Source organism: Schistocerca gregaria, chromosome 2 (assembly GCF_023897955.1).
Source record: "Schistocerca gregaria isolate iqSchGreg1 chromosome 2, iqSchGreg1.2, whole genome shotgun sequence".
In the NCBI taxonomy this organism is placed as follows: domain Eukaryota; kingdom Metazoa; phylum Arthropoda; class Insecta; order Orthoptera; family Acrididae; genus Schistocerca; species Schistocerca gregaria.
Window position 1 is genome coordinate 987,681,245 of NC_064921.1, and position 21,480 is coordinate 987,702,724.

The 21,480-nt window shown below is 40.0% G+C and overlaps 1 protein-coding gene across 1 annotated transcript in view; it reads left to right on the plus strand.

The window, feature by feature from the left end:
• LOC126335476 (alsin) overlaps positions 1–21,480 on the plus strand; it is a 181,602-nt gene that overhangs the window by 123,958 nt on the left and 36,164 nt on the right. The window lies entirely within an intron of this gene.

Below are 21,480 nucleotides of genomic sequence, written 5' to 3' on the forward strand. Positions count from 1 at the left end.
AACGGTGTGTTAACATCGCTTTGATGAAACAAAAAGCAGAAAAAAGTGCGTACATGAAATGAAGACTAAGTCATGGGGAATTCACTTTAACTAAGGAATTTGATGATGAAAAATTCACGAACTATTTTAGATTAAATCGTGATAAATTCCAAGAAGTGCAAGGTCTCATCAAGAATGAAATTGACGGACAGGGATGCAACGCTACAAGGCCGATTACAATTAGCTTTTCCTCCATTTTGAACAACCAACAGCCAGATTCTGTCAGAGACAGCAAAGGACTTGAAAGAGCAGTTGAATGGAATGGACAACATCTTGAAAGGAGGATATAAGATGAACATCAACAAAAGCAAAACGAGGATAATGGAATGTAGTCGAATTAAGTCGGGTGATGATGAGGGAATTAGATTAGGTAATGAGACACTTAAAGTAGTAAAGGAGTTCTGCTGTTTGGGGAGCAAAATAACTGATGAGAGGATATAAAATGTAGACCGGCCATGGCAAGGAAAGCGTTTCTGAAGAAGATAAATTTGTTAACACTGAGTATAGATTTAAGTGTCAGGATGTCGTTTCTGAAACTATTTGTATGGAGTGTAGCCATGTATGGAAGTGAAACATGGACGATAAATAGTTTGGACAAGAAGAGAATAGAAGCTTTCAAAATGTGATGCTACAGAAGAATGCTGAAGATTAGATGGGTAGATCACATAACTAATGAGGAGGTATTGAATTAAATAGAGGAGTTTGTGGCACAACTTGACAAGAAGAAGGGATCGGTTGGTAGGACATGTTCTGAGGCATCAAGGGATCACAAATTTAGCATTGGAGGGCAGTGTGGAGGGTAAAAATCATAGAGGGAGACCAAGAGATGAATACACTAATCAGATTCATAAGGATGTAGGTTGCAGTAAGTACTGGGAGATAAAGAAGCTTTCACAGGATAGAGTAGCATGGAGAGCTGCATCAAACCAGTCTCAAGACTGAAGACCACAACAACAACAACATCAACAACAACAGCCAGAACCACCGTGAGCCTCGCAGTAAACTGCGTACAGGAGACTGCGGTGCGCAGGGTCACCAAGCGCAGGAACTGCATCACGTCACGCTGCGCTCTAACGTGCGCAGGACCATTCAGTTGTGTGGTTCGCAAAAACTCACCGTGAATCACCCTGCATCACCTCACGGACCTCCGTCTCATCTTGCAGCCAGCTTCATAGTCAAATCATTTCTGTGGCTACCCAGCTTCAAGCTGTTACAGTTCTCATTTCTTTCCTCACTTCACCTTTTCCCTTTGTACTGTTTACATCCCTCCATTATTCGCTGTCATGAGGGCAGATTTCCTCCAGTTTATTGGGCAACTCCCACACCCTCCCCCCCCCCCCCCCCCCCTCCCCCCCTTGTGCTCTACCCAGCTCGCCCGTCGTCTCAAGTTATCCATTCTCTCTGACACGTACTCAAGTAATAATTTTCCGTGTGCTATCCATTTGTTCACTCCTACCAAATCTATGTGCACACCCAAATGGCAGCCTTCTAAGGCTGACTGGAGGCTTTTCTCCTCCCTGGCCAACTTCAATAAACAACAAGGTAGACTACCTTATGAGCTTTCTCCTTACCACTGCAGAACATTCCAGTCCTCGAACTTCATCTTTATCATGCCATGTTCCAGGCCCTTGGTGAAGTGCGGTGCACTGCGATGCAGTTTGTGCGCTCTGCATTTTTAACCGTCATTCTACGACAGTGATCTGTATTCCATCCCTCTACCATTGTGTGGGCCAACCTCCAATGGCTCTTTGGAACCAAGGTCCTTTCACATATTTCCAGCAGGACAGTAGCAGATGATGTATTAGTGAACCCTTTCGCTATCTCCAACACCTCCCCTTCTGTCCTCAGAATCGTGAGTGCTGCCTTTAGTATGAGGGTGCTAGATTATGCTCTCACTTCATACCAATCCTCCCACACTTCCCTTCATAAGTACAGTCACTTCTGGGCAGAGGGCACATTTCCTCAGGAGGTATAAGTATGCAGAAGCAATATATTCGATACCTCATCCAGAAACACATCCTCTGGAAACCTGGACAGCAAGCTACACCGCGATGCAGTGCGCCTCTATTGCAGAGTCTGCTACTTGAGTTTGCTAAACATCTCCGTAATGCTAGCACGCTTACCAAATAACCCTGTGACGAAACGCGCCGCTCTTCTTTGGCTCTTCTCTATCTCCTCTGTCATCCTGACCTGGTAGATCCGACACTGATGACCAATACTCAAGTATAGGTTGAATGAGTGTTTTGTAAGCCACCTCCTTTGTTGATGGACTACATTTTCTTAGGACTCTCCCAATGAATCTCAACCTGGCACCCACCTTACCAACAATTAATTTTATATGATCATTCCACTTCAAATCGTTCCATACGCATACCCCCAGATATTTTACAGAAGTAACTGCTACCAGTGTTTGTTCCGCTATCATATAATCATACAATAAAGGATCCTTCTTTCTATGTATTCGCAATACATTACATTTGTCTATGTTAAGGGTCAGTTGCCACTCTCTGCAGCAAGTGCCTATCCGCTGCAGATTTTCCTGCATTTCGCTACAATTTTCTAATGCTGCAACTTCTCTGTATACTACAGCATCATCCACGAAAAGCCGCATGGAACTTCCGACACTGTCTACTGGGTCTTTTATATATATTGTGAAAAGCAATGGTCCCATAACACTCCCCTGTGGCACGCCAGAGGTTACTTTAACGTCTGTAGACGTCTCTCCATTGAGAACACATGCTGTGTTCTGTTTGTTAAAAAATGTTCAATCCAGCTGGTCTGATATTCCGTAGGCTCTTACTTTATCAGGCGACAGTGTGGAACTGTATCGAACACCTTCTGGAAGTCAAGGAAAATGGCATCTACCTTGGAGCCTGTATCTAATATTTTCTGGGTCTCATGAACAAATAAAGCGAGTTGGGTTTCACCTGATCGCTGTTTCCAGAATCCATGTTGACTCCTACAGAGTAGATTCTGGGTTTCCAGAAATGACATGATACGCGAGCAAAAAACATGTTCTAAAATTCCACAACAGATCGATGTCAGAGATATAGGCCTATAGTTTTGCGCATCTGCTTGATGACCCTTCTTAAAAACTGGAACTACCTGTGTTCTTTTTCAATTATTTGGAACCTTCCGTTCCTCTAGAGACTTGCGGTTCAAGGCTGTTAGAAAGGGGGACAAGTTCTTTTGTGTACTCTGTGTAGAATCGAATTGGCATCCCGTCAGATCCAGGAAACTTTCCTCTGTTGAGTGATTTCAGTTGCCTGTCTATTCCTTGGACACTGATTTCGATGTCAGCCATATTTTCATTCGTGCAAGGATTTAGAGAAGGGACTGCAGTGCGGTCTTCCTCTGTGAAACAGCTTTGGAAAAAGATGTTTAGTATTTCAGCTTTAAGCATGTTGTCTTCTATTTCATTGCCATTATCCTCCCAGAATGTCTGTGTCTGCTGTTTCGATCCACTTACTGATTTAATGTAAGACCAGAACTTCCTAGGATTTTCTGTCAAGTTGGTAAATAGAATTTTACTTTCTAATTCGCTGAACACTTCACGTGCAGCCCTCCTTATGCTAACTTTGACATCGTTTAGCTTCTGTTTGTCTGAGAGGTTTTGGCTGTGTTTAAACTTGGAGTGAAGCTCTCTTTGCTTTCGCAGTAGTTTCCTAACTTTGTTGTTGAACCACGGTGGCTTTTTCCCGTCCCTCACAGTTTTACTTGGCACGTACCTGTCTAAAACGCATTTTACGATTGCCTTGAACTTTTTCCTTAAACACTCAACATTGTCCGTGTTGGAACAGAAATTTTCATTTTGATATGTTAGGTAGTCTGAAATCTGCCTCATATTACTCTTGCTAAACCAATAAACCTTTCTCCCTTTTTTTATATTCCTATTTACTTCCATATTCAGGGATGCTGCAACGGCCTTATGATCACTGATTCCCTGTTCTGTGCTTACAGAGTCGAAAAGTTTGGGTCTGTTTGTTATCAGTAGGTCCAAGATGTTATCTCCATGAATGGGCTCTCTGTTTAATTGCTCGAGGTAATTTTCGGATAGTGCACTCAGTATAATGTCACTCGATACTCTGTCCCTACCACCTGTCCTAAACATCTGAGTATCCCAGTCTATATCCGGTAAATTGAAATCTCCACCTAAGACTATAACATTCTGAGGAAATTTATGTGAAATGTATTCCAGATTTTCTCTCAGTTGTTCTGCCACTAATGCTCCTGAGTCGGGAGGTTGATAAAAGGAACCAATTATTAACCTAGCTCGGTTGTTGAGTATAACCTCCACCTATAATAATTCACAGGAACTATCCGCTTCTATTTCACTACAGGATAAACTACTACTAACAGTGACAAACACGCCACCACTGGTTGCGTGCAATCTATCCTTTCTAAACACCGTCTGTGCCATTGTAAAAATTTTGGCAGAATTTATCTCTGGCTTCAGCCAGCTTTCTACTCGGCTCTGTACCAAAGGTCCACAGTCAGTCCTGTCGACGATGCTGCAGATGGTGAGCTCAGCTTTCATCCCGCTAGAAAGGATTTCCACTGATCCATAGCGACATACATCATTCGTGCCGACCTGAACGACCACCTGCAGATGGGTGCACCCTGTACCCTACATGGCATCTTGAAGGACCCTTTCCACATCTGGAATGACTCCTCCCGGTATGCACATAGAGTGCATATTGGTTTTCTTCCCCTCCCTTGCAGCCATATCCCTAAGGGGCCCCATTACGCACCTGATGTTGAAGCTCCCAACTACTAGTAAGCCCACCCTCTGTGACCGCCCGGATCTTGTAGACTGAGGGGCAACCTCTGGAACAGGACAAGCAGCCATGTCCGGCCGAAGATCAGTATCAGTTGGAGACAGAGCCTGAAACCGGTTCGTCAGACGAACTGGAGAGACCTCCGGAATGTCTTTCGCCCCCTGCCACACCTTGAGACGACCTACCACTCTATCACGGGTGAGGGATCAGGCTCAATGTGGGCAGTATCCTGGGCAGCCACAGCTGAAGTCCGATCGGGGGATGTGTGGGACAAGCTGGCCGTCCCCGACAAACGACCATCCAGACGCCCACAGTGATGCCCACTGGCAACAGCCTCAACCTGTGTGACCAAAGCCAACACTGCCTGAAGCTGGGAGCGAAGGGATGCCTACTCAGCCCTCATCCAAACACAGCAGTCGCAGTCCCTATCTATGCCTTTTATTTGTATTTGTATTTATTTATTTATTTATTTATTTATATTAAAAACAAAGATTCCAAGACTTACCAAGCGGGAAAGCGCCGGCAGACAGGCACATGAACAAAACACACAAACACACACACAGAATTACGAGCTTTCGCAACTGGCAGTTGCTTCGTCAGGAAAGAGGGAAGGAGAGGGAAAAATGAAAGGATGTGGGTTTTAAGGGAGAGGGTAAGGAGTCATTCCAATCCCGGGAGCGGAAAGACTTCCCTTAGGGGAAAAAAAGGACAGGTGTACACTCGCACACACACACACACATATCCATCCGCACATACACAGACACAAACACAAGTTTCTTTCTGTTTTATTTACATCGTCATTATTTATTTATTTATTTATATATCCTGTGGATCACATATTGTACAAAGTACACATGATATAGGACAAGTCATTTTTCTTAACAAATATGTAGTTTGGAGAGAAAAAAAATAGGCAATGGACGGCCATTTAAAAAAATGTACACAAAATTGTTCATTGATGAATATAGTAACTACACATACAGAGAATACAAACAATTTACATGGGGAACTAAGAAACATCTAGGCAATGTAGTGCTACTTTAAATTTACACAAATAATCACTGAGATTACAGAATAGTGAAAATGTCAACTGGAAACACAACAGGACAATGTCATTTAAAAACTACATTAAACATGAAATTAACATTGAGATTTGACAGACAATTAAGTTTTAATACTAATAGAATGTGTACTTGTACATTCATAAAGTGAGTTGAAAAATTTTGGGAAGTGAAACTGAAACACAGTTGTATAGTACAAATTAGGTTATTATTTTGCCTACAAAATGTTTTACTCTAATCACAGTATTTTACAAAGGAACTTTATAATTTTTCATTTCCACGAATTCTTGTACTGAATAGAAACAGTGCTTTGTCAGAAATGCCTTTAGTTTATTTTTAAATATTGGATCTGGAGCAGTTTTTATTTGTTCGGGAATTTTATTGTGTAATACGACATCCAGATGAGTTATATATTTTTGGTATGATGATGTCCTTGAAAAAATTTGATGGTTATTAGATTGCCCTCTGGTATAATGAGTGTGTATATCATTGTTTTGGATTAATTTTCCTGTTCTTGAGAGGTATTCCCTGGTGAATAGGATTGTTTCTTGAATGAATAGGGATGGGATGCTTAGAACATTAAGTTTTATAAATTGACATTTACAGGATTCCAGCTTTTTGAAGCCACAGATTATCCTCAGTGCTCTTTTCTGTAGTTTAAATATATTTATGCTGTGAGTTGAATTTCCCCAAAAGATGATTCCATAGCGGAGCAATGAGCGGAACTGCGCATGGTATACTTGCATTAGTGTGGATTTACTTGTAGTAGATTTTAGTATTCTCGGTCCATAGCACGATGATGAGAGTTTCTTTGATAAGTTGTTTATATGTGTGTCCCATTTTAAATTTTGTTGGACCCATAGACCCAAAAATTTTTGTTGCATTTAAATTTTCAATTTTATCATTATTTAACTTTACTTCGATAGATTTTTGACTGGATGTGGGAATTAGATGGAAGTTGATACATACAGTTTTCCCACTATTAACAATTAGGCCATTTTTGTTAAACCACTCAGAAAGTTTTTTCATAGAGTTATCAGATATTGTCTGAAGGGATTCAGGGCTAGATCCAGTCAACACTATGCTTGTATCATCAGCAAACAGGGTAGTTTTTTGTGGGCTCATACGTTCAACAAGATCATCTATGTAAATGAGGAATACTGTTGTGCAAAGAACATCTGAACTAATCTACAGAGAGCACAAACAGTTCGACACAAAATTTAAACGGTTATTAAAATACAAGACTGCCTAGTACACACAGTAATGCTGCTACTTGCGCACTGCTGACACACTGCTTGGTGACAGAAGGCTAACTCTACTGTCAGTAACATACAAAGACTATGTGAAAAAAATAAACAAAGCAGACGACTACGCAACTTTACAAGTCACAGATATTAAAATGCAAATCTGCCCCTCCTAATTACGAAACTACTCAATAATTGTTGGATTTAACTAAACAAGTGTGCTAAGAACACTTAAACAAATTTTCAACTTGACTACTACACTTATATGAACGCTAAATAAGCCACTTGCTCCAACTTGCGCACTGCTGACACACTGCTCGGCGGCTTGGTCTCTTTCCTTCCGGTTTCATCTCGTGTATCCTCCTAGATATCTTCTTCTCATCCTGTAATGGTTCCAGCTTCATTAACTCTCTGATCCTTTCATTTCTTAACCTTGCTATCTTTGTCACTCCAGTACTGTTTCTCAAGAATTTCATCTCACTACCTTGTACTTTGCGTTTCTCTCTTCCTTTCGTAACCCAGGTTTCTGATGCGTATGCCAGGATCAGGACACAGTGTGACTGGTATGTAACCTTTTTACTGATTTGAGTTACACCCTTGCTCCATATCAGGCTTCTGACACTCTTCTGAAATGCTTCTGCTTTTCTACCCCACTCATTTATTTCTCTTGTCATTTTTTCTATCTTCCTGTTTCAGGCTTCCTAGGTACTTGAAACTCTCCACTCTCCTCAATCATTCCCCACCAATTGTCATTCCAGTTGTTCCTATCTCCTTTCTTGTTGTGATAACCATCTTACTCTTACTTATACTAAATTTCATCCCATATTCTTGTACTGTTTCTTTCCCATACGTTCAGCTACTCTTGTACTTCCTCCTCCATATTCCCCCAAATCATCAGATCATCTGCAAACACCATAGCTTTCATCTTCCTTTCACCAATTACTTGTGCTGTTGTACTCATTATATCATCCATCACTACAATGAAGAGTAACGGTGAAAGTGCACTTCCCTGCCTCAAACCATTCTTCTGTTCAACCCAAGCTGATCTCTCTCCTCCCACTTTCACACAGCTCACACTTCCATGGTACATTTCCCTTATCCTCCAAATAATCTGCTTTTGCTACTCCTCTGTTCTCCAGGGTTTTCCACACTTTGCTTCTATATACACTATCATATGCTTTTTCAATGTCCAGGAAGGTCATTAGTAGATCTATTCCATATTCATAGTGGATTCCTGCAGTTGTCTTACAGCAATAGATCCACTGTCGACCTTCCTGTTCTGAAGCCATGTTGCTCTTCTCTCGTTCTTCCTTCTAATTTTGCCCACATTCGTGCTTCCAAAATTTTCTCAAACATTTTGCACAGTGACTCATCAATGTTATCCCCAGATAGTTGTTGCACTCTTTCCTATTTCCCTTCTTAAAGATCGCGACAATTATGCCCCTCTTTCAGTCTTCTGGGATCCTCTTCGATCTCCACACAATTTTCATTAATCGATTCCTGTGGTAGCTTATTGTAAATGGATGCACGCCTTTCTGCACAAGAGTTAAGGAAGTCCGATCCAAATACAGGTTTGATTTCTGCAGAGTATTAACTGAGAGAAAGCTACTAATTCTTGGGAATATGCTGATATTGTTAACAAGAAATGGCAGTAAGGAATGTATATATTGAGAAGCCAATGTCAAAATACCCAGACTTGTGAACAGGGGTCCACAAGAGGTTCATGAACTTACACCCCTTATTGCCCGATACGCCCTCCTCTGAGCCAAAAATATCCATTTAAAATGGGAAGAGTTACCCCAGAATATTATACCATATGTCATAAGCAATTGAAAATAAGCAAAGTAGACAAATTTTCATGTCGAACAATCATTCACTTCAGATACCGTTTGAATAGTAAAAATGGCAGCATTTAAGTCTTTGAACAAGATCCTGAACATGGGCTTTCCACGACAGTCTACTGTCTATCTGAACACCTAGAAATTTGGACTGTTCAGTTTCACTAATCATATGTCCACTCTGTGAAATTAAAATGTCAGGTTTTGTTGAATTGCATGTTGGAAACTGTAAAAACTGAGTCTTAGTGTGATTTAGTGTTAGTTTATTTTCTACAAACAATGAAATTACGCCATGAACTGCACTATTTGAAACTAAGCCAATTTTACACACAACATCCTTTACTACCAAACTAGTGTCATCAGCAAACAGAAATATTTAAGAGTTACCTTAAAACTAGAGGGCAAATCATTTATATAAATAAGGAACAGGAGTGGCACCAGCACTGATCCTTGGAGTACCCCCCTTGTGACTGTACTCTACTCAGACGCCACATCACAGCCATTCTCAACTCTGTGAATATTGACTTTTTGCTGTCTGTTGTTAAAGTAAGAGGTGAACCAATTGTGAGTTACTCCCTTGTATTCCATAGTGGTCCAACTTCTGCACCAATATGTTGTGATCAACACAATCAAACACCATAGTTAAATCAAAAACAAAAGAAAAGAAAAGAGTGCATAGCATTTGAAACCTTCCATTTAACCCATCCAGTACCTCGCAGAGAAAGGAGAATATAGCATTTCCAGTTGTTAAACGACTTTGAAAGCTGAACTGTGCATTTGATAGCAAATCATGTGATATAAAATGATCAATTATCCTTACATACACAGCCTTTTCAATAACTTTAGCAATCACTGATTGCATAGAAATAGGTCCTAATTTGTCTAGATTATCCTTTTCTCCCTTTTTATAAAGTGGCTTTACTACTGAGTACTTAAATCATTCAGGAAATTGACCATTCCTAAAGGAAAAATTACAAATAGGCTAAATACGGGGCTAACATGTGTAGGATAGCACTTTAATATTCTGCTAGGCACTCCATCATATCCATGGGAGTCTCCCCTTGCCTGTATCACAGAGGAGTATTTCAGACATCAATCTCAGAAAGGCATCTGCCAAGAAAGTTATGTGATTTCCTGTAGAAACTAAATTTTTATTTAATACACCAGCAAAACCCAAAAAATGGTTTTTAAATACTATACATATATCTGATTTATCAGTAACAGAAATATTTTTACTATGAACTGACTTTATATCATCGACCTTGTGTCGCTGATCAGACACTTCCTTCACAACTGACCTTACGGTTTTAATTTTATCCTGTGAATTAGCTTTTCTATTTCCATACCACATACTCTTTGCTTTCCTAATAACATTTTTAAGCATCTTACAATACTGTTTGTAATGGGCTACTGTAGCTTGATTGCGACTACTTCTAACATTTTGATATAATTCGCACTTTGTTATACATGATATCCTTCTCCCACTAGTCAGCCACGCGGTCTGCCTATTACTGCTAGTACCCCGTTTAGGACATTCTAATGGAAAGAACTCTCAAAGAGCATGAGGAAAGTGTTAAGGAAAGCATTATGTTTATAATCTATGTTATCGGCACTATAAACATCCTGCCACTCTTGTTCCTTGACATGGTTTAAAAAAGTCTCTACTGATGTTGGATTAACTATCCTACATAGTTTGTAATTATATATGATATTTGTTTGAGTGCAAAAGCCTTTTAGTGTTAAAATTTGTCCATCATGGTCTGAAAGGCCATCAACCCTTTTACTTACAGATTGCCCATCTAGTAATGAAAAATGAATAAAAATATTGTCTATGGCTGTGCTAATGTGCCCCTGCACTCTAGTTGCAAAAAACACAGCCTGCACCAGATCATATGAATTTAGGAGGTCTACTAACATCATTTTCCTGGCACCATCATATACAAAATTTATATTGAAGTCACCACATATAACTAATTTCTGATGCTTCCTACAAAGTGTATCAAGAACCCTCTCTAGCTTGAGTAGAAATGCTCTGGAGTCAGAGCTAGGGGACCTATGAACAACAACAACAATTAGAATTGTAGTTTCACAAAATTCAACTGTCCCTGCACAACATCCAAATATCTATTCAGTGCAGTGCCATGATATGTGTATGGACACTGTTTTTTATGTACATGGCCACTCCCCCCACCCCACAAGGTGCTCCTTGGAAAACAGCCAGCTAATCTGTATCCTGGTAAAGGAAGCCTCTGAATTGTCAAATTATTTAAGTGGTGCTCCGATATACCAGTAATTTCAGAGTCAACATCTGTAAGCAGTTCACTAACTTTATCTCTAATACCCCTTGTATTTTGATGAAATATGCTAATTCTTTCTGTACTTGAAACATGACATCCTCTGTAGGTGAGCCCTTAGTTACAGAGACTTGCTTTAAGCAGGTATACCTATCAGCTGACTTCAGTCTAAAAAAGGGTGCAGCTCTAACACCAACTACTACAAGAATTTTTTCTTGAGTGATCCCACCACAACCCACTACACTGTCATGTAAAAGTTTTGCCAGCCTCCCCTTCCCATACCTATTGAGGTGCAAGCCATCCCTAGTGAAACCCAATCTACTGATAGACCCAGCTGGCACCACTGAATTGTGATCCATGCCCTCTGCCATCAGCGCCCTTTCCAGTCCCATGTTAACACGCCTAACAGCGGCATTAAGATGAGGCCAATCATGATGCTGAAACAGTTGCATGAAATGCACATTAGTGCCACCAGTTTGAGTAGCTATCTTTACCTGGCCACCACGTACATCGTATTCACTGTCCCTATCAAGTGTGTTCCCTGCTCCACCCATAATCACTATCTAATCTTCCTTCATAAAATTCCTACATTACTCCCCTATGCAGTCAGTCACCTGAGCCAACCCTGCATGAGACTTCCTCCACTATTTCATCTCTCAAAGCTATGTATTCTTTTTCTACTGTATTCCTTTCCCCTATTCTTGTCCATCATTCCCTAATGCTCCCTCTGAAACACTCTACAACCTCTGGTTCTTTCAGTTTATGCAGGTTGCATCTCATTAAATTCCTGCCTTTTTGCATTTTCTTCAGTTTTAATTTATAGTTCATAATCAATAAATTATAGCTAACACTTGGTTCAAGGATCATAAAAGAAGGTTGTATACATGGAAGAATCCTGGAGATACTAAAAGGTATCAGATAGATTATATAATGGTAAGACAGAGATTTAGGAATCAGGTTTTAAATTGTAAGACATTTCCAGGGGCAGATGTGGACTCTGACCACAATCTATTGGTTATGACATGTAGGTTAAAACTGAAGAAACTGCAAAAAGGTGGGAATTTAAGGACATGGGATCTGGATAAGCTCAAAAAACCAGAGGTTGTACAGAGTTTCAAGGAGAGTATAAGGGAACAATTGACAGGACTGGGGGAAAGGAACACAGTAGAAGAAGAATGGGTAGCTCTGAGGGATGGAGTAGTGAAGGCAGCAGAGGATAAAGTAGGTAAAAAGACGAGGACTAGTAGAAATCCTTGGGTAACAGAAGAAATATTGAAATTAATTGATGAAAGGAGAAAATATAAAAATGCAGTAAATGAAGCAGGCAAAAAGGAATACAAACGTCTCAAAAATGAGATCGACAGGAAGTGCAAAATGGCTAAGCAGGGATGGCTAGAGGACAAATGTAAGGATGTAGAAGCTTACCTCACTAGGGGTAAGATAGATACTGCCTACAGGAAAATTAAAGAGACCTTTGGAGAGAAGAGAACCACGTGTATGAATATCAAGAGCTCAGATGGAAACCCAGTTCTAAGCAAAGAATGGAAGGCAGGAAGGTGGAAGGAGTATATAGAAGGTTTATACAAGGGTGATGTACATGAGGACAATATTATGGAAATGGAAGAGGATGTAGATGAAGACGAAATGGGAGGTAAGATACTGCGTGAAGAGTTTGACAGAGCACTGAATGACCTGAGTCGAAACAAGGCCCCCGGAGTAGACAACATTCCATTAGAACTACTGACGGCCTTGGGAGACAAAACTCTACCAGCTGGTGAGCAAGATGTATGAGACAGGCGAAATACCCTCAGACTTCAAGAAGAATATAATAATTCCAATCCCAAAGAAAGCAGGTGTTGGCAGATGTGAAAATTACCGGACTATCAGTTTAATAAGTCACAGCTGCAAAATACTAACGCGAATTCTTTACAGACGAATGGAAAAACTGGTAGATGCGGACCTAGGGGTGGATCAGTTTGGATTCCGTAGAAATGTTGGAACACGTGAGGCATTACTGACCTTATGACTTATCTTAGAAGAAAGATTAAGAAAAGGTAAACCTATGTTTCTAGCATTTGTAGACTTAGAGAAAGCTTTTGACAATGTTGACTGGAATACTCTCTTTCAAATTCTAAAGGTGGCAGGGGTAAAATACAGGGAGCGAAAGGCTCTTTACAATTTATACAGAAACCAGATGGCAGTCATAAGAGTCGAGGGGCATGAAAGGGAAGCAGTGGTTGGGAAAGGAGTGAGACAGGGTTGTAGCCTCTCCCCGCTGTTATTCAATCTGTATATTGAGCAAGCAGTAAAGGAAACAAAAGAAAAATTTGGAGTAGGTATTAAAATTCATGGAGAAGTAGTAAAAACTTTGAGGTTCGCCGATGACATTGTAATTCTGTCAGAGACAGCAAAGGACTTGGAAGAGCAGTTGAACGGAATGGACAGTGTCTTGAAAGGAGGATATAAGATGATCATCAACAAAAGCAAAACGAGGATAATGGAATGTAGTCAAATTAAATCGGGTGATTTAATGTAGACTGGCAATGGCAAGGAAAGCGTTTCTGAAGAAGAGAAATTTGTTAACATTGAGTATTGATTTAAGTGTCAGGAAGTCGTTTCTAAAAGTATTTGTATGGAGTGTAGACATGTATGGAAGTGAAACATCGACGATAAATAGTTGAGACAAGAAGAGAAAAGAAGCTTTTGAAATGTGGTGCTACAGAAGAATACTGAAGATTAGATGGGTAGATCACATAACTACTGAGGAGGTATTGAATAGGATTGGGTAGAAGAGAAGTTTGTGGCACAACTTGACTAGAAGAAGTGATCGGTTGGTAGGACATCAAGGGATCACCAATTTAGTATTGGAGGGCAGCGTGGAGTGTAAATACCGTAGAGGGAGACCAAGAGATGAATACACTAAACAGATTCAGAAGGATGTATGATGCAGTAGGTACTGGGAGATGAAGAAGCTTGCACAGGATAGAGTAGCATGGAGAGCTGCATCAAACCAGTCTCAGGACTGAAGACAACAACAACAATAATCAATAAATTGTGGTCAGAGTCCACATCCACCACTGAAAATGTCTTTCAATTTAAAACTTGGTTCTGAAATCTCTGTCTTACTCTTATATAATAAATCTGAAACTTTCCAGTTTCTCCAGGTATCTTCAACATATACAGTCTTCTTTCATGATCCCCAAATCAAGCGTTGACTTCGTAGCAGCTGAGGAGAGCTCTGCCTACCATCCTCCAAGGAAGCAATGGGTCTGAAAATGGTTATGTAAAAATAACTGAAACCTGTCACCTATGTTATTGAGGCATAAGTGTTGTGATCAAGACTGAACTTTAGTTAAAATATAGTGTTAGCTATGATTAAATAAAGCTCTGTGCAAAATTCTACCAGACAGCTTCCTCTTTCATTCCTTTCCCCCAGTCCATATTTGCTTACTAATTTTCCTTCTCTTCCTTTTCCTATTAGCAAATTCCAGTCTAGCATGACTATTATATTTTCTTCTCCCTTAACTATCTGAGTAATTTATTTTATCTCATCATACATTTCCTCAATCTCCTCCTCATTTGCAGAACTAGTTATCATGTAAACTTGTACTACCTTGGTGGGTGTGGGCTTCATGTCTGCCTTGGCTACAATAATGCATTAACTATGCTGTTCATAGTACCTTATCCATGTTCCTATTTTCTTATTCATTATTAAACCTACTCCTGCATATCCCTGTTTGATTTTGTATTTATAACCCCGTACTCACCTGACCAGAAGTCCTGTTCTTCCTGCCACCAAACTTCACTAATTCCAACTATATCTAAATTTAACCTATCCATTTCACTTTTTACATTTTCTAACCTACCTGCCTGATTAAGGGATCTGACATTCTATGCTCTGATCCATAGAATACCAGTTTTATTTCTTGTGATAATGACATCCTCCAGAGTAGTCCCTGCCTGGAGAACTGAATGGAGGCTATTGTACCTCCGGAATATTTTACCCAAGAGGATGCTATCATCATTTAACCATACAATATATTTAATTACATAAAAATTTGTTGTAGGTTTCATTAACGGTTATAGCATTGTAAGCAAAATTTAAGTTGCATTTTACATAATAGGTTTCCATAAATTCAGCAGCTGTATGAAAACTTTGCTGGAACAATATACTGCTGAGATTCTTGTAGATTGAATTATTATACTTGACTGTGTGGTACCTATGTGTCACATTGTCGTGGGATTTACTGAGTCTGTGGATTTTTAGATGTATGTTATCACTAATACAGGTGTAGTAATCATGCATATTTTTTGTGGCAAATAGATGCAAATTCCTATTTGCAAATGAAACTGCCTCTAAAATGTATTCAGATGGAACAAGCAGCATGCCCAGCTTTGTTAAATGGCATATTAGTTGTGTATGATGGTGATCATGTTCTCACTGTTTATGTGTGAGAAATGTTTGTTATGTGTTTCCCCCAGAAAGAGGTGCATTTTGAAATGGCAGGATTAACTGGAGCTAAATAATCAGTTGAGGGACAAGTCACACTTTCAACTCGGCACTTTAAAGGTTGCTGATTTTTCTCAGTAGTTTATCTCTGAGAATATTCCGCTGTTGTGGGTTATATGATCACAGTCCAAGAAATTTAGTCTCACTGACCTCTTCAATAGACTTCATTTCAATGACCATCGGTTCTATATATGATGTATAGGTCTTCCATGTGCAGATCATGCTTGGGCTTTTTTATCAGTACTAATCAAGAGTTTTTTTTTTTTTACCGGTATAGAAGTACAACAACCTTTCACTGTTTTCAACAAACAAGGGAATGGTCCAGTAAGACATGTTGAAACCTAGCCAACAAAAGAAATACACTGCCAGAATTTTAGCTGCTAAGAGGCATGGCAAGTATTTTGTAAAAAATGTTGAAGTTACATATTTTTGCCACGCGAAGAACAGCTTATACAGCGGTTTATACAGCCCTGCCAGCCTAGCGCGTGACTCAAAGAAGCCAGCCTAGCATGTGACTCAGAGAATCACTTATGCAGCTCCACATAGCGGAATCGTCCAGAGTTCACAGACACCAATTTTAAATGCCTGGTTTACAATGGAGCAAATGGAAGCGAACACGTGCAAATGAACATTTTCAGAAAATTGACTGCCATTGGCTCGTATATGGGTACAATCATTTGTACTAGAGGGAATGGATGAGAACGCAAGGTAGTGAACATTGCCTATCAACGCTGTGTTATTAGATTTTAGGTTTTGGGGCTAATATTCGGCATACAGGATCCAACTCTATCTTGTTAGAGCCACAATGTGAAACTTCGCTATTCAGTGAGGATTATTTAGCATGTTGAGCATACAGTTCTTGACAGAGTATACAAAATGACACAAGGAAAGAAGAATTGAAGTGTTTCAATTTGTATGGAAGCGTGACATGTGTGGAGATTGTGTACTTTATACGGAATTGTGTCTCCATCTCTCCTTAGCATTAATCCAATATCTTCGTTGTATGTCGGATGCCATTTTTCTCTGGCTTCTCATTACCTCTGACGAGAAATTTATAGACAGGACAGTAATTACTGATGTTAAGCATCATCTCAAGAAGTTACTCAGCCAGCATTTCCACTATGCATGTAAGGTGGCAGAGCAGGCATTTTGTGATCCAGAGATTGCGGGATGAAATCCCACTCAGGCTACAACTTTGTCACTGTGATTTTTAACCAAGCATTCGCTTCTCACAGATGTTGGAGTGGCCACGAAAGACGTGTGTTTCGGATTCCACATTAAACTGCCGGTCTCCATTTTCACATTAGGTAACTGGGGAAGGTTAGTGAGACGTAAATAGCTGCAGTGGCGTCCAGTTGAAACGCCTGGAAGAGACCTACTGAGTACACGAGACAGAATTCTCTTTTTCTCATGCTCGTTAGCTTGTTTGCTCCAGTGAAAACCTGGCTGAAGCTATACAAACATTTTTTTTAATAACTTCATATTGACAGTTCAGTTCTTGCACATGTAATTTGGATAAAAGTGGCTAGCAGAGAAAATAAAATCACGGCAGTGTTTGATGTCACAGACAACTTCCGTCAATGAGGATTTGTAATTTGTTGAAACGAAATATGTCTTGCAGTACTACATTTTATAACAATTCCTGTAGGCCACTCCTTATAGTAATGTGTGAATGCTGTACATTTGACTATCAGTGAAACAGTTCTTTGTTTATTCCCTGTAGTCACCACAAAAATGTGAAGTATCTATTGAATGACAAAAACAAACATTTTTCTTGCACCAGGCACACTGGACAAAGGAAAAATTGATGCAGTCAGGCACTTCACAGTGACCACTAGTTTTATTTAGGCAGAACTGGGATGGAGTCAGAAATGGTCCTGGCCATTGTTTTGTATATTATGCTGCATACCAGGCACACTTGATCAATTTGTAAAGCATGTCGAAGAAAATTGGTAATGCAAAAATGACTGGAACTTAAGAATACTGTTCCACTGATAAACTGGAAATGAGAGAGAAGTATAAGAAATAATGTTGTCTGATAATTTCACGAAAAAAATTATTTATCAAGAGGTTGAATTGCACTAATTTGTAATTGAATTACCAAAATATTATCATTAAAGTTGTTATTGTATCAATAATTTGTTTGCGGTAAGCTTAGAACCATGTGCAGGGTGATTGCAATGAAAGTTCCTGTTTCAAAACACTGTAAAAAAGAAGATGAAGAAGAAGAAGAAGAAGAAGAAGAAGAAGAAGAACTACTGCTCAGACTGGCATCAAACTTGTGCTGAGTATTATCGAAGAAGGGGAAAATATCATGGAAACAAAAAAAAATTAATGAAAGTTTTACCACTCAACAGTGTGTAAGTGTCGTAACATAAATGTGTTTGGCTACAAATGACAGATGGATCACAGTATGATGGCTATGGTGTGAGATGCTCATTAAACCAACTGTATTGTGCAATGTGGATCACCACACAAGTTTAGCATTTAACAGTTGTATAGCATTTAACAGTTAAGTAAGCCCATCTACCATGGTAAGGTCATAGCACATTGGATGAGAAAGAGTCAGTTTTTAATTATAATGAGACCGAAAACTGCATAAAAGTTATAAATGAAATTAGTTTTTAATTGTCATGACACTGTCACAAAGCATGTTCAATAAGCTGTCCTCGGTTTTCTGCCCCAAGAAACAGTGTACTTCACAACAGTCGGTCATGTGCAATACATTCTTTCAGTTCAGTATCTGTGGTCAAAGAACTGAACAGAGCACTTTCAAATAACCCCATACCCAAAAGTCACATGGGTTAATATGAGATGATCAGGACAGCCAGACTGTAGGGAAATGATGGCTAATAATTCTAGCATTCCAAAATACCAATGCAGCAGCTGCTTCACTGGATGTGCAGGTTGTGGAGGAAAGGCATCTTGCATAAAAATGATCCTATGCACATATCCACACTGTTGCAGGGCTGGAATGATGGTGCGCGAAAGGCTTTCATAAATATAAGGAAAAGATACATTGCCAATCTCTGTAAAGGCAATTTGTTAAGTTGCAGACAGGCACAACGAAAAGGCACTTACACATTAGCTTTCAGCCAAAGACTTTATCAGAAAAGGATACACACACACACACACACACACACACACACACACACACACATATTCATATTCATTGACACAAGCTATCATACCTCACACACACGTCACCACCATCTCCAGCAGCTGGGACTGGTCCAAGCTGCTGGGTATGTGTGTGTGTGTGTGTGTGTGTGTGTGTGAGGCATGATTGTGTGTGTTTTATTTTCTGACAAAGGCTTTGGCCAAAAGCTAATGTGTGAGTGTCATTTTATTGTGTGTGACCACACCACACAGTTGCCGTTGCAGAATGAAGTGCTACCAGTTGATGTGCAAACCTATTTTCCGTTGCCCATATTCAGAAATTCTGTGTACTGACATGTCGATGAGGAAGGAAATGGGCTTTGTCTGTCCACATAAAGTTATGTGGCCATTCATTGTCCACTTCCATACAAGCAAGAAATTCTAAAGCAAACATAAGTCTTACTGCCAGCTCAGCATATAGCTACCCCTCAACATGGGTAATTTTGTACAGGTAGAAATGCACAATGTTTCATAAAATTTTATGTGCTGTGCTCATAGGCATGTTCAGAGTCTGTGCAATTCCCCATGCACTGCATGTTTATACAACACCCCTTGATTCCTCTTGCAATGCTATGGCCACATCTTCCACTGATACCAGTTCAATTGTTTTCCTCCCTCTGCCACATTCCACTTCAGAAGAACCTGCCTTTTCGAATTTCATAATCATTTTCTCCAAACCCTTGGTAGACATCATGTCAACACCTTTTATTGTGCCCTTGAGTGTCTGGAACTTCTACAGACCTACTGGCTCACAGTCACAGTTCTTGTAAAGGAACTTTACCAGCAACATGTGATTGTGCATTGACACTGGCACACTGATCACCTCAGGTGCAAACTGAGGAACAGCTCTGTTACCTCACTCATCTGCTTCGCATATTCTGTCCCCTGCAGCACTATCTAGTGGTAAATTTTTTGTGTATTTAATTGTTTTAATTATTTTATTTCCATAACATTTCACCATTCTTTGATAATATTCTGCTCAAAGGTTACATCATTCTGAGCAGTGGTTTGTTTTTGTACACCTTTTTGAAACTGGAACCTTAATTGTAATCACCCTGTATTTACAAGCTCTACTTAAGGTAATTTACTGTTAAATAATTATAGAATGTGACTATCCCAATCTACAGTGTTTCTGCTCACATTTGCACATTTCAGACAAATTTGTTCAAATGTTTTTATTACAGTTTACAAGTGAGCTTCTAGGAGGTCTGTCTAAAAAGTATCTGACCTTTGATTTTCCCGCACAAAATAGAGATGATAGTGCGGCACCACTGTGCACAGTAAAGCAAGAGACTTTTGTGCGCATGCGTGAATTTTGTCACTGCCTTCCAGCACGTCAGTCACTGCCTGTTGGTTGTTGAGTGAGGGGCTACACGACATGTTCGTCAGATTACTGATTCTCTCAAGATGACTGAACATGTTGAGCAAAGATTCTGCATCAAATTTTGTCAAAAGCTTGGTGATTCTCAAAGCAAAACCATTTGTAAGAATCAGCAGGTGTTTGGAAAAGTTGTGATGAGTGTAACACAAATTAAGGAGTGGTTCAACCTATTCAAAAATGGATGCACATCAGTGGAGAGTGACCAGTGTTGTGGCAGGCCCCAAACTGCTCGGAGTTTAGCTGTTGTTGAGTGGATGCAAAATTTGGTGATAGCAGATTGCCGTTTGACCGTGCAGGTTTTTGGCCAATAGGTTGGAGTGAGTAAAGATTCCGCACATGCTATTTTGCGTGATGATATGAACATGCACTGAGTGGCTGCGAAATTCATGCCCAAATTGTCACAGGAACAAAAATACCTCTGTTTTGACATTGTGCATGACCTTCTGGACACCATCAACACTGATCATGGGTGTACAGGTACGGCCCAGAAACAAAAAGACAGTTGTCACAATGGAAGTATCCCGAGTCTCCAAGGCCAAAGAAAGTGCGGCAGGTGCAAAACAAAATCAAGGTGATGCTGGCTGTCTTCTTTGATGTCTGTGGAATTCGGAATCATGAGCATGCATCGGAAGGACAAACAGTGATAAAGGAGCACTATCAAGATGTTCTCTGGCGATTCCATGATGCAGTTTGGCGCAAAAGATCAGATATGTGGACGGCAAAAACCTGGCAGCTGCATCACGACAGTGCCCTCGCACACTCATCCCACTTCATCCAAGATTTCTTGGCCAAACATGGAATTACAGCCGTTCGCCAAACTACTCTCCAGACATGGCTCCTTGCGACTTCTCATTGTTTCCAGAATTGAAGACACCACTGAAAGGATTCCATTTTGATAGTAGAGAAGAGATAATGCGGAACATGATGATGGAGCTGAACACCATTCCGAAAGAAGACTTCCAGAGGTGTTTCCAGCAGTGGCAGGATTTAGAAAAGTGTTAAAAAGTGACCTTTAAATGCGCCCATACCCCAATGCTCACACCCAACAGGTATAGATTGTTCATGACACTCCCCGACCACAGTACAAAAATCTGTGTCTGCAGGAATTTTTTCCCCTATTAACCCTTTTTTTGGTCAGTGTTGACTGGACTACTTTGTGTGGTGGATATTGTGACA